We start from the raw sequence: 13,230 nt of genomic DNA on the forward strand, positions 1-13,230 counted from the left end.
TGGTGTACATGTACACGTAGCAAATGCTCCGTCACTGCTTTATTTATTTGAACTAGAACTCTAGCCATTGAGATTCAGTGACGCGTGAAAAATACACCTTTTCATCTTCTGTTGAATGTTTTGCATCACAATTCACAGGCTGGTGCGAATTTATCCAAACGCAGGTACACAGTCAATGGGATTTTAGACGGATACAAATCACCTCAAACCCAATGGAGGCGATAGACTCTGCAATTGGTACATTTCTTTTGGGGGGGGGGGGGGGGGGGAGGGGGGAGGGGGTACTAGCGAGGGGCAAAAAAATACCAACGTATGGGTGGCAACATAAAAAACCCACCGGCCGTTCCAGTCTTACACATACATTAAATACACATTCAATTGATTCGAATCTCTTCTTTTTACTTTTTTCTTTAACCTTCATCCTTTTCCCCCTCCTTTCCTCATTTTTTTTTGCCGGGGGAGGGGGGGGGGGGGCTAACTAGGCAGGGGGCAATGAATACGCTAGGGGATTCCCCTTCGCCCCCTCTTTCCCATGGCGCGTTACTGCTTAATCCAGACACAATTTCATAGTTACTGAAGGAGAAACCAACAGCTTCGCACAAACGCCACAAATGAAACATGTATTACCATTTTGAAGCTAATATCTGCATGTACATGTATTTTATTGTAAGAGTGTTCATTTGTTTAAGAATTAATGTTCAACAGGTCGGCTGTAGCCCAGCACCTGAAAATTTAATTAATTCGTACATAAAACAACTAAATCAATTTGTATAAGTATGTCCAAAACAATGATATTTGTTTTGAGACAATGTATACTACAGCAAACAACCCCCAAACGATAGTCGGGAAAGACCATAAGGTCCGAAAGTCCGAATCGACAATAAGGTCCGATAGTCCCAATCAACAATAAGGTCCGATAGTCCAAATCAACAATAAGGTCCGATAGTCCGAAGTGTCAGACTGACGAACCGTATTGCCAATTCGGACCAGCGAACCTTATCATCTGTTGGGAATATTGAACCTTATTGTCGATTCGGACTATCCCACACTATCGTCTATTCGGACTATCGAGACTTCGGATTAATTAATCTTATTCTATTTTCGGACTAATGGGACATTCGGACTATCGAACCTTCGGACTATCAAACCTTCGGACTATTGAACCTTCGGGCTAACGAACCTTCGGACTAACGAACCTTTGGACTAAAGAACCTTCGGATTATCGATTTTTCGGATTAGTGGGCTGTAGCTATGAGCACCGCGATAACGATCATTAATATGAAACACAAAACACTGATGCCACTGAGAATCTGAACACTTTTCGAGGCACACTGTGCACCTTCGATGTCTCCAGCTTCCATGCGCCGTGTAACCTAAGGTAGATCAAAAAAATATACGAACATAAATAGTACGACAGATAGGTGATGGGATTGTGCCTGTGATGATACAAGCATGGCATTTGGCACGTAGCCAAAAAAAGAACTTTGGCTATAGGGCCATGGCAGATTTGTCCTTAGAAAAAAATACAGGTGGAATGACAAGCAATGGCAGCCATTTTGAAAATTTTGGATTTGCTTGTTAAACTGAAGTGGCAGCGCACTGCTCGACGTCATGAGTACGAAGTTGTCTAGGCCCCTATTACTCGAATTATACGGTGAAACCTACCAGACAAGACATGACCACGGCTGCAATTCCAATCGGGAAGAACAACTTCAGTGCCAAGATCGCAAACTTCATGTTATTGCTGACGACGACCGGCCCGCGGCTGCGAACATGCACACGTACGGGCACCGCCTGTTGTTTGACAAACAAGGAACACATCATTAAAAATACACATCTTGGAATTGATATCCTTGTGGAGTCATTTCTTTGTTCTCGTGAGTTAACATTTTACAGTTTGAAAGTGTAATTTCAAAATGCTCCTATTTAAACCAGAATTTAATTCCTGGGCTGAAATTCGAAACTAATATCCCTTACATAAAATACTTCCATATGCGACGGATTAACACACCTTGTGGAGACATATTCACCTATAGCAATGCCCTGTGGAGACGTATACAATCTTTTGTTCCTTATTATGCACATGTCTCCACGGGGTACCGTGTACCAGATCCTATTTCGTACGCAATTTGCTGGTTAGGGTACGGAGGCGCGTGCCTGGCCAATAGTAATCTTTGTATTTGAATGACCCATGACCAACTGACTGACTGACTGACTGACTCCCCGACTGACCGACTCCCCGCTGTCCTTGTGATTCAGATTATATTGACAATTGCACGAAGACTACACTTTGTAGAAATCCTTACATTCATGTTCACGTATCTTTCAGGCCGAGGTTGAGAGCTAATGACCGGTACGCCACCAGGAGTCTCGATGGAATAAGGCGAGGGCGGGGCATTAATAACTTGCCCCGCTGGTAGACCAACACTGGGATAGGGCGGGGTTTGGCCCGACTTGAAAGCAGATGGGAGGGGTGCAAGGGGCAAGTTGGACGACCCAGTAGATGAGGGCTGTACTATGTACGGGACAGACTGCGGACGATGGGTGCCTTTGTTCGGTGGTAGTTCATTGGGACAACACTGGGTATAAGGTCCAGTAGCTGGAGGGGGTGGGGCATCGACTTGCTCGGGTGGAGGGCAAGACGGTTGGTTAGACTCTTCTGTGCCGAAGTCAGCCTCTTCATTTTCAAATCGTGTGTAACCTATAGACAAAAAATGAATCCTCAAGTAAGGGTTCCTGAAATAAATTGTCAATCTATGACAGACCAGACATTAGAGACACAGTCTCGGAAAAAAATGGTCCGGATAACATTGTTAACTTATTTCTTATGATGGGACTGCGGTTTGGCCGAAGTCAATTGAGCGTGATCGGCTGACTGATAAGGTTTACGTACAAAACCCCGAGCCAACGAGGCTTTTGTATAGAAAGCTGCCGGACCACATTTTGCGAGAGGTGTCCGTAATGGAAACTAAATTGAATGGCCTGTGTCATATAGTTGCGGTGCTTTATGGTTTATGGTTGTGATGAGTGTGGTCAATTTATGGTTGTTGTCGATGCTAAAATTGTCACCATTGTTTCTCTCCTGTAGATATTAATTGTCGCTATTATCGCTGTTAATTGTCGCTAATATTATCGATGTTGTCGCCTCAATTGTCGTGATTGTTGCCCTGAATTGTCACTATTGTCACAAGTAATCGTAATCGTAGTCGCAACCGTTGCCTTAAGTGTAGTTATTGGCGCTGTGAAACGGTTGTCGCCATTGTCGGTTGTCACTCTTGTCGCTTTTTTTTTGTAGATCTTGTCGCTGCCCTTGTTGTCGTAGAATAAACGTGGGGGCTTAAGATCATCAGTGTACTGCGATCACTGCAGTTCATGTACGTTTACTATTTGACACCATCAATTTGAATACGTCTTTGACACATCTTTAAGTTTGTCACTTTAACTGTCGGTCTTGTCGCTGTCCTCGTTGTCATGGACGTGTGCTCTGTAGGACCCTAAGTGTACTTTCATGTTCTGCAATTCATGCATACGTAAAAACACGACATCATTATTTTAACGCACATCTTTGACACTCCAAAACAGGTAAAATCTGCCTATGAATTGAGTTTTGTCTTTTGGTCGATCCCGTGCATGCGTAGGTCTGATAATTCCTCCATGATCAGACGAAGCACGGATCCTACAAGCAAGGATGAACGACTCGGCCAAACTCCTGATAAGACGCGTGATAACGGCTCGTGTGGCAAATATGCCATGAATACTTGTCAACAAAGACCCCTGCGCGCGGTGGCTTTCGGATTTGCATGGCTCTGCGCCCGATCTGGTGTCGAAGTCTGTCAAGCCAGCTAGTTATATTTTTGAATATTCATGAGTCTACGTTTTTGGTCTTTATTATTGAATTCTGATAAGTGATAACTACATAACCTTGTTAATATCGAGCACAATATCTTAAACTTTAAAATGAACAATTAAATGTCGCTTTTGTTTCATCGGTTCGGGATCACATCGGTCTAAAACTTCTTAATGAAGCCTAATTAAAAACGAAATTTGGGTTAAACGGTGTTCTCCTCAAAATTTGACGTTTATTTTCCGGGTAAATACTTCATCTATGACAACAAACAACTGCACAATACCATCTGTTATATACTGAAGTATTATTTTTCTTTACAATTTTGGAAGAATTATGTCCTACATTAAGAGTAGTTTTGCATACAGTTTTATGAATATTTCCGTTTTAGATGTCATGCAAAAACACGACAAAATGGCACACCTGGAAAATTCGCGATTGCAAGCCAACGAGTATTAATGTCCGTTATCAAGCGTCTGTAGGAACCGTGGACGAAGTTAGTCCTTACCTGTCGACATTATTTCAGCTTTCCAGTCTGGGTGATCTCAAGACGAAAAACACACATAAACCATTCAGAACACGGACGAAATATCCGCTGTATACGTGCAGCAAGTTGATGGCGTATACGCCTATTATTATGTTTCATCACTACCATATATAAATCATGTCTATGAATTTATAGAGCTGTAGCCATTGAGATCCGGCTCTCAACTTGCATTGCCAAGTGCGATGTTATCCAAGTGCATGTTCTTCCGCCTGAAATGTACACAGTCAATGGGAGTTTACAAAACTTCTATCCCCAAACCACTCCACAGTTAGGTTTCAGATTTCAGGTTTCCGGTTTCAGGTTAATTTCCTGGTTTATACAGGCAAGTTGAATACTGTTTATTAGGCAAACATTTTAACGGAACTTGAAATAATAGTATGGTGAGGCCAGACAAGAAGCCGAAGCTTGTACTAGGTCTGCCACCTTCACAAAGAATACTACTTATGATAATTCATGATTAACCAAATGAGTTATTAATAATAACTAATAGATGTTATAATATTACATTAAATTCATGACCTAATAAAGTTACAAACAAATAATAAGTTACATGAAGTGAATTTACGATCCTTGATAATTTTATTTGGCAATTAAAATAATAACTATGCTCTTAATCACCATTGACATTAACCGTAGTGAGAAGTAGTTTTTTTTTATAATCAGCTTGACGTCATTGGGCAGGAAAATCTAATTTTGTTCAAAAGGAGGGACCCCTGGTGTCGTACGGTTGAGAGGTGTAGGGATGTTCTAACTTTATTAAGATGAAGCTTATTTGATGACCTTGTGTCGTAATTATGAATATCTGTGTTCTTTACAAAAACGATTCTATATTCAAAGGCAGTATTTTTTTTCTCCAAAATTGTACTTTAGAACACACAATTTATATTTTTAAAGTTGATATTTACAGATAAAGTTGAGCTTAACAAATAGCGGGTCAGAGTGAACTTTTAAGCTAGAACCATTAATCACTCTTAAGGTTTTCTTCTGTATAACGAGCAACTTATCAAGGTAGGTTTTATGAGTATTCCCCCAGGCAAGTATACCATATTGAAGATGAAGGATAATTGACGTATGCTATAAATTGAAAATAGAATACGGGATGGGGCAAAATCTCTCAGTTTTCTAAGAATGCCAAGGTTGCGAGATATAAGTGTAAGGACTTCTGACAATGATTTCTCCACGTTAACTTATCAATAATTATAGTTCTTGAGTCTAAAGCGCTGAATGGTAACACATAGCAGCCGATGAAAACTATGGTGCCAATGAATAGATGTTTTCAGCGGTACGGTGGTCGTAATCCAGCATGTGTCGGCAATCAATTACATATTTACTTTCCATGTCATAATTTTAGCTTTTTCTGTTTTCCTTTCTTGCCTGTGTAGTGGGCATTTAACACACATGTACGTATAGTATACGGTATAGAAATCAATTGACAAATTTAAACTCTTTATACAAAAAAAAGAACACATAATGTTGTCAAGTCATTTTGCAACTACATGTAAATAACTTTTATTTTATTAATTTGAATCTGAGTAAATCCCCCATTTGAACCCATTATTTTGTACAACAAATATCGATACAACATTAATACAAAGAACTTAGTTAGACTAGTTTTGAAGCTTGTGTAAAATAGGAATAAAAACCTTCGTTGGTGCTTGATTAATTTGCCGAATCATGTTGACACCTTGCTTGGTCGACATTCTTAACACGCATGCGTGAAACATATCATGTGATTCATTACACTAATGTAGCACGTGATCCTAGGTATATATTAGATTAGTTTTAGCTCAAGGATAAAAGATCATAGGTGAATATTACATAACGGGCAAGTATTTGATTAGCCCAAAGAGATCCTCCCCCGATTCTGCGATCGGCCAAAACCCTATAAACCTTTCTTTCGTTTGTTAACACTGATCACCATCTGGTATGGGAAACCACAAGGGCATACAATAAAACATTGGCTGGCATCAAATTCTGTCTAAAACTGCACTCATTCTCATCATGTACGAAATATGTATATATATATTTTTAAATTAAGTCTTTGGTAATGTTTGTTGGTCATTTAGTATTTTGAACACTCCAATGATATGTGTGGAAATTTTTGCGACGTTCACCGACTTCCATGCATGTAGTTTGCAAATCGAAGTTTGGTGCCAGACAAAAATCTGCCGGTTGTATAACGGCAGGTTTGTTGGTTTGTTTCTAAGAGGCACGATGCTTGTCATTTTGTTATGGCCCCGTTGCAAAGGGACAGCCTGGTATCGGCGCTGTACCTATCTGACTGACTGACTGACTGATCGACTGACAGTCACTTGTGAGCTGGGCAGTGCTATTGTATAGGACTACCCCGCAACACCAATGAATGGGCCATAAATGCGACCCATAATGTAGAACAGATGCAAGACTGGACTTTCAGTGAATGAACAGCTAACCTAAATCAATGTGAGACTTTTTTTAGACGTTGTTGGCAGCAAACAAACCGGTCCTTACAATTGTTTATGTCAGGTAAACCAAAGCGCGCATGCTCAATACGACGCAAAAAATGGAAAAAGGACAGGCATGTTTGCTGCCACCAACGTTTCAAAAGTCTCCAATTGAATATAATGTATGTGCTCTGGGACTAGCTTGATTAAGATTGCTTAGTTTTGTTTTACTTCATGCTGGGAATCATGCATAAACGTCAGAGGATTTTTATTGTCGTTTGTCTTGAAAATTGGCTGAACGTCATTTTCGACCAATATTCGGTATTACACTTTAGACATAGGCCTATCAACATAAATATAGTAGGCCTACGTTATTTTACCATCTATTTTTTATTCTAACATATATACAAAATGATAATCAGTATATTGTGCACATCATTGACTGCTGGGAAAACAGAGGAATACTTTGTTATTATTTGTGTTTCCCTCATCTGTTCTGCATGCGTCCATAGCAAAACACGTGTTACGTTTCTGAGTACATAATTTGCTTCGTCGACTTCTTTGAATTAGCAAACTTATCGTGCACATCTTCTCACAAAAATAAGATTTTTTTTTGTTGGTAAGGCCCCCCCCCCCTAAAAAAAGTCGGTCTCTGGTCAGCGCGCGCGTCGATTTTAATCATGCGCGTCAATCATTTTTTTTTTGTACCAAAGAGCACCAAGGAATGGGAAATTGCACCAAGGCAAATGATCGAGGCCACCAAGGCAAATTATGAAGGACACCAATGTACATGAGGACACCAAAAAAGCACACTAGTACCCCACCTTTCTGTACAATCCAAGCTTGAAAAAAAAGCCGCGTCGCCGCATCAATTCCGGAACTTTGGTCTGACCAGAGACCGAGTATTTTTTTTTGCCTAATATGTGACAGACCAACTGACCATTAAAGTATACAGGATCATTTGCATTTATCCTTACAGTAACTATTGTAAAAAAAAAAAACATTACTTGGATTAAAAATCCTACACTGGTTCTGAACACCCTCTGGCTTGCTGTCAAGTTGGGAGAAAATCACAAAATGTGATTAGACAACTTGGGATTCTACAGAAAAAATCGCATGTAGTGATATAAAGATTGTGATTTTTTTTAAACTGTTTTCTGGACTGAAACAATAAAGGAAACCGCACCGAGTTAAAATTTTCTACAGTTTACGTTTTTAACATTCAGCACTGAGGTAAGGGTGTTACAACTGATAATGTAGTAACCAACGGATAATGTATCACTAACCGATAATGTTACACAAATTGACCGATACTCTATCACTAACCGATAATGTAACAGAAATTCACCGATAGTGTAGTAAATGTTACTACACTATCGGTCAATATTCGTTACATTATCGGTTAAGACGGATAATGTAACAACAATCGACTGATAGTGTAGTAACATTTACTACACTATCGGTCAATTTCTGTTACATTATCGGTTAGTGATACAGTATCGGTCAATTTGTGTAACATTATCGGTTGGTGATACATTATCCGTTGGTTACTACATTATCAGTTGTAACAAAGGGTTTGAAAAGTCTTTGGACTTCGAGTGGTGTTGGAAACGAGCGAAAATGAATGAAAAGCTAAATGATCAAACAGGGTTGAACACACACTCTAAAAAAGCATTAGTCAGATTTGACTAGAAACCAGTCAAATTTGACTAGCCATTCAGGGTCAGCTGGGTGCAACTGAAAATCAGTCAATCTGACTAGATTTTTCCAGTCAGTATTATTGACTTTGGAAAGTAGTTATGCAAATAACTGAAATTGGAGTCGAACCCAACTACGTTTCTAGTCATAGTATGGAACTTTGCATTTTTAACTAAATTTCTAGTCAATTTCCAATAACTGGGAAAACCAGTCAATATTTTGACTAAGTTGTTTTTAGAGTGCACTGATCTCTATATAAAGACTGGATAGCTAATACAGAGCCGCACAATGTACGAATTGCGCGTCAACTGTTGATACAACGCGCGCGTATTTACGCGTAGAACATTCGTATTATACGCGGCCATCTTCGTGAGACCGGGGGCGAATTGGTCAATATGCAAAGTCTATTGTGTGAATGTTGTATGCATATCCGCTATCCAGTCTTTATATAGAGATCAGTGGTTGAACATCAGCCCCTCCAATGGCCTTTTTAACGTGCAGTAAAAATGATAGCAAAAACGCTACCCGCTATTATGAAACCCACAACACTGATGCCGGTGAGAACCTTTATAGCTTTCGCGACACAATGTGCACCTTCGATGTCTCCAGCTTCCAGGCGACATATCAACTGCGGTAGAAAAAAAAAACACATACCTGCAGTCAACATTAACCTCAGATTTTTGCAAACAAAATTAAGGGTTATTTGGGGTCATTCGCACGTGACTGTCAGGCGACAGTATTTTTGCCACAGTATAACGGCTGTGCCCAATAGCATCGAATTTGGCAGGAGTGATCAAGTCCAGTGTGATCTTGGAAAGAGTAGTTAAAAGTGACGTTACCGAGTCCAGAAAATAAATAATTTGTGACTTAACATGTTTTGTATCTTTTGATCCAATAACTGCTGAATGTACTTTCCTTCTTGTTTTAATATTATTTTATTCTAAATGTACGTTGGGAGTGCTTACACTGATACCCGTGCCATATAAGAATTGAGAAATTCGGAACCAGCGCGTAGTGTGTAGCTAATGAGCTATCTAGATGTTTAGAGAGTAACCATGAATAGTGACAGCGCACTGATCGACGTCATGAGTACGTGGTTGTCTACTCCGCGGATTATACGATGTTATACATCACCTGACTAAATCCCCGTCATCTGATTGGTGGATCGTTGATCACATGTCATTGAATTATTCGTACCAATGCACGGCGCGCGCGTGGCGCGCAGCGCACAGTGCAATGGAAGGACTATTGCACCGTGATTAGAAGTACCATATTGCACTGTCACTGCACATGTTGCCGAAGGTGACGCTGTGGTGTTTAAATTGGCCATAAAAGTTCTGAACTCATTGAACTGTTTAAGTTCTAAACTTATGGAAAAGTTTTAAATTGATATAAATTGAATATGATAGTTCGCAACCTGTTGAACAGTTTGCATAAATTAAATATGATAACTCTGCACTTGTCAAACTTGTAAACAATTTTTAACTTGAATAAATTGGCTATTAAAAGTCATCCAATCAGATGACGAGGATTTATTCAGTTGTTATATAAAACAAATAATGAATGTTTCACGTTCGTACAACAGAAAGAATAATTTTATTCGGTGACAGATGAAATGTTCCATTCCAATCGGCTTCGCCTCGTGGAATGCAACATTTCATCTGTCACCGAATGAAATTATTCTTACCATTGCACTCACAAACTTTCATAATTTGTATAATACCTACCACATAATACATGACAAAGGCTGCAAATCCAATCAGAGGAAACAACTGCAGTGCAATATACGCTAAACAATAGTAGTATGTGGTGTTTATTTGTTCTGTTGGTGTCACCTACAAACAAGAACAAAATGTCATAGATCAGCCTATTGTACACATCACAACATTTGTGTGATTCTGGGATTTTAAATCCCTGGGATTTAGGGATTTTCTGTTAAGATTGTAAACCCCAACGTATTTATTATTGAAAATATTTGTGAGAAACGTTTTCTCATTGGTTGACTGCCAAGTACAGGGCGTTTCAAACAAAGGAAACCAAACTTCAAAGAATGAGTATGGACAGACAATATGTTTACTGGCTATAAATCTGGCATCACCTGAAAGCGTAATCTCTATGCTTTTCAATGTTTAGGTTTTCTAAGTCATGCATCACTGAGCATCATTGTCTTGAAAATAAGATATAAAAGTGCAGTTTGTTCACTTTCCTAAAAAAAACCACTGGGGCACAGTGTGCCTATTGTTACGGAAATGTCTGTGAAATGGCTTGTATGTTAGTCCTCGGGAAAATGGCACATTTAAGTGAACGTGGCTTGGTCAAAACGAGAAATTCATGACAAACAATAAATCCCGTTTTGAAACCAACCCAATTTGTGTTTTGGTTTCTTTTTATGCACTCGTGTCTTCTTCTTGAATACTCATACACAACATGCCTATTGTGTTTGACATGAAAGTGAACCAACTGCAGTTTTGCATCAAAATTTCATGACAATGGCGCTCAGTGATGCATGACCCTGGAAATGTAAATAAGATATCATTGAAACGCATAGAGATTACGCTTTCCAGAGATGATACCAGTTTTACAGCCAGTAAATATTTAGTCTGTCCATACTGGTTCTTCAAAGTTAGGTTTCCTTTTTATTGAAACACCTTGTATTATGACGCAGCAAGGAATCATAAGGAAAAGAACATTATTGAGAGCGAAATTCGGGCAACGTGTAGTGCTATAATGGCTGAACACTGAGGTTTCTTCCTAAAATGGCATCACACGTACGTTTGTTCATAAATAATGAAATTGGCACTAGCGAAATCCCAAAGGCACAAAAATGCCTTCGAAAATGGCAAACGAAAATTGAACATATAGTACACATAGGTTATAATGACATTTCCAAGAATTGCATTAACAAAATTACGTCATTTGTACATGGACCCTTCAAATTTTACAACAGATTGAACTGATGAAGTACTTACATTCTCGGATAATCGTCCATGCTGAGGCGGACAGCTAATAACCGGTAAGCCAGGAGTTACGATGGAATGAAGTGGGAGCTGGGCATTATTAATCTGCTCCGCTGGGAGCTCAGCACTGGGATGGGGCGGGGTTTGGCCCGACTCGTCAGCAGATGGGAGGGGCTTAAGGGGTAAGTCGGATACCCCAGTCGATGCGGGCTGCTCTGTGTAGGCGACGGGCTGAAGCTGCTGGGGGCCTTGGTAGGTTGGGAGGTCATGGAGACAGCTCTGGGTATCAGGTTCGGTAGCTGGAGGGGGCGGGGCATCGACTTGCTCGAGTGGGGGGCAAGACGGTTGGTTAGACTCTGCCGTGCCGATGTCGGCCTCTTCATTCTCAAATCGTGTGTAACCTAAAGATAAAAAGGTTAATCCTTTGTGAGGCTTCCTTGAATTAATTATCAGGAAATTGCCATTGTATGATATATAGACCAGAATGTAAATTCAATGTTTTGTCGTAGTTGTGGTAAGTGTGGTCTATTTGTTGTTGTTGTCGATGCTAAAATTGTCACTGTTGTTACTCTGTTGTACCTATTAATTCTCTCTTTTGTCGCTGTTAATTGTCACTAATTTTATCATTGTTGTTGCCTTAATTGTCGTTATTGTCGCCGTGAATTGTCACTGGTTAATTGTCACAGTTGTGTCCTTTAATTCATTGTCGCAAACATTATCGCAACCATTGTCTTATGTGCAGTTATTGTCGCTGTTATTCGGTTGTCACCATTGTCGGTTGTCACTTTTGTCGCTGTTATTTCTTGATCTTGTCGCTGTCCTTGTTGTCGCGTGGCAAAACGTGGGTGCTTAAGATCCTCAGTGTACTTCGATCATGTCACCACAGTTCGTGTACGTTGACTATGTGACACCGTTAACTTGAACACGTCTTTGACACATCTTTAAGTTTGTCACTGTTAATGGCGCCGCTCTTGTCGCTGTCGTCGTTGTCGTTGCATAGACGTGTGCGCTGTAGAGCCCTCAGTGTACTTTCATGTTTTGCAGTTTGTGCATACAATTACTACATGACTGCGTCTTTGACACTCTCAATCAAACAGGTAAAATCTGCCTGAGATTGAGTTCTGTCTTTTGGTCGAGCCCATGCTGGCGAAGATCTGATAATTCCTCCATGATCAAACGAAGTTAGTCCTTACCTGTTGCCATTATTTCAGCTTTCCAGTCTGGGCGATCTCAAGACAAAAATCCCACATGAACCATTTAGAACATGGACGAAACGTCCGCCGTATACATGCAGCTAGTTGGTTTACGTGCAGCAAGTTGGTGGCGTAGGCCTATAGTTATGTTCCGTCAGTACGATATATAAATCATGTCTATGAATGAGAGCTGTAGCCATTGAGATCCAGCAAAGTGGTGTTATACATGCCAGACAAAAAAAATCTTTATTCAGTTGACAGTTTGCATCACAATGCATTGCCAAGCGCGATTTTATCCAAGTGCATGTACTTCCGCCTGAAATGTACACAGTCAATGGGACATTGCACAAAACTCTTACCCCAAACCAGAGCCAAGTTTGTATAATTGTGGAAGGAGCAATCAACAGCCTCATCAAAGAACTAGAATGAGTGAAGCTTGTCAAGAAATTAATAACCGATCGCCCGACAGTATAAGCCAACCGAACGTACCTCCGTATCCTGGATCCCTTTTACCATTGTAGGGCACGTTATAATTGGATAAGTTGATTTTATTCCAGCTTCGACAAAA

The sequence above is a fragment of the Patiria miniata genome, unplaced genomic scaffold (genome assembly GCF_015706575.1).
Source record: "Patiria miniata isolate m_02_andy unplaced genomic scaffold, ASM1570657v1 HiC_scaffold_19, whole genome shotgun sequence".
NCBI classification, from domain to species: Eukaryota; Metazoa; Echinodermata; class Asteroidea; order Valvatida; family Asterinidae; genus Patiria; species Patiria miniata.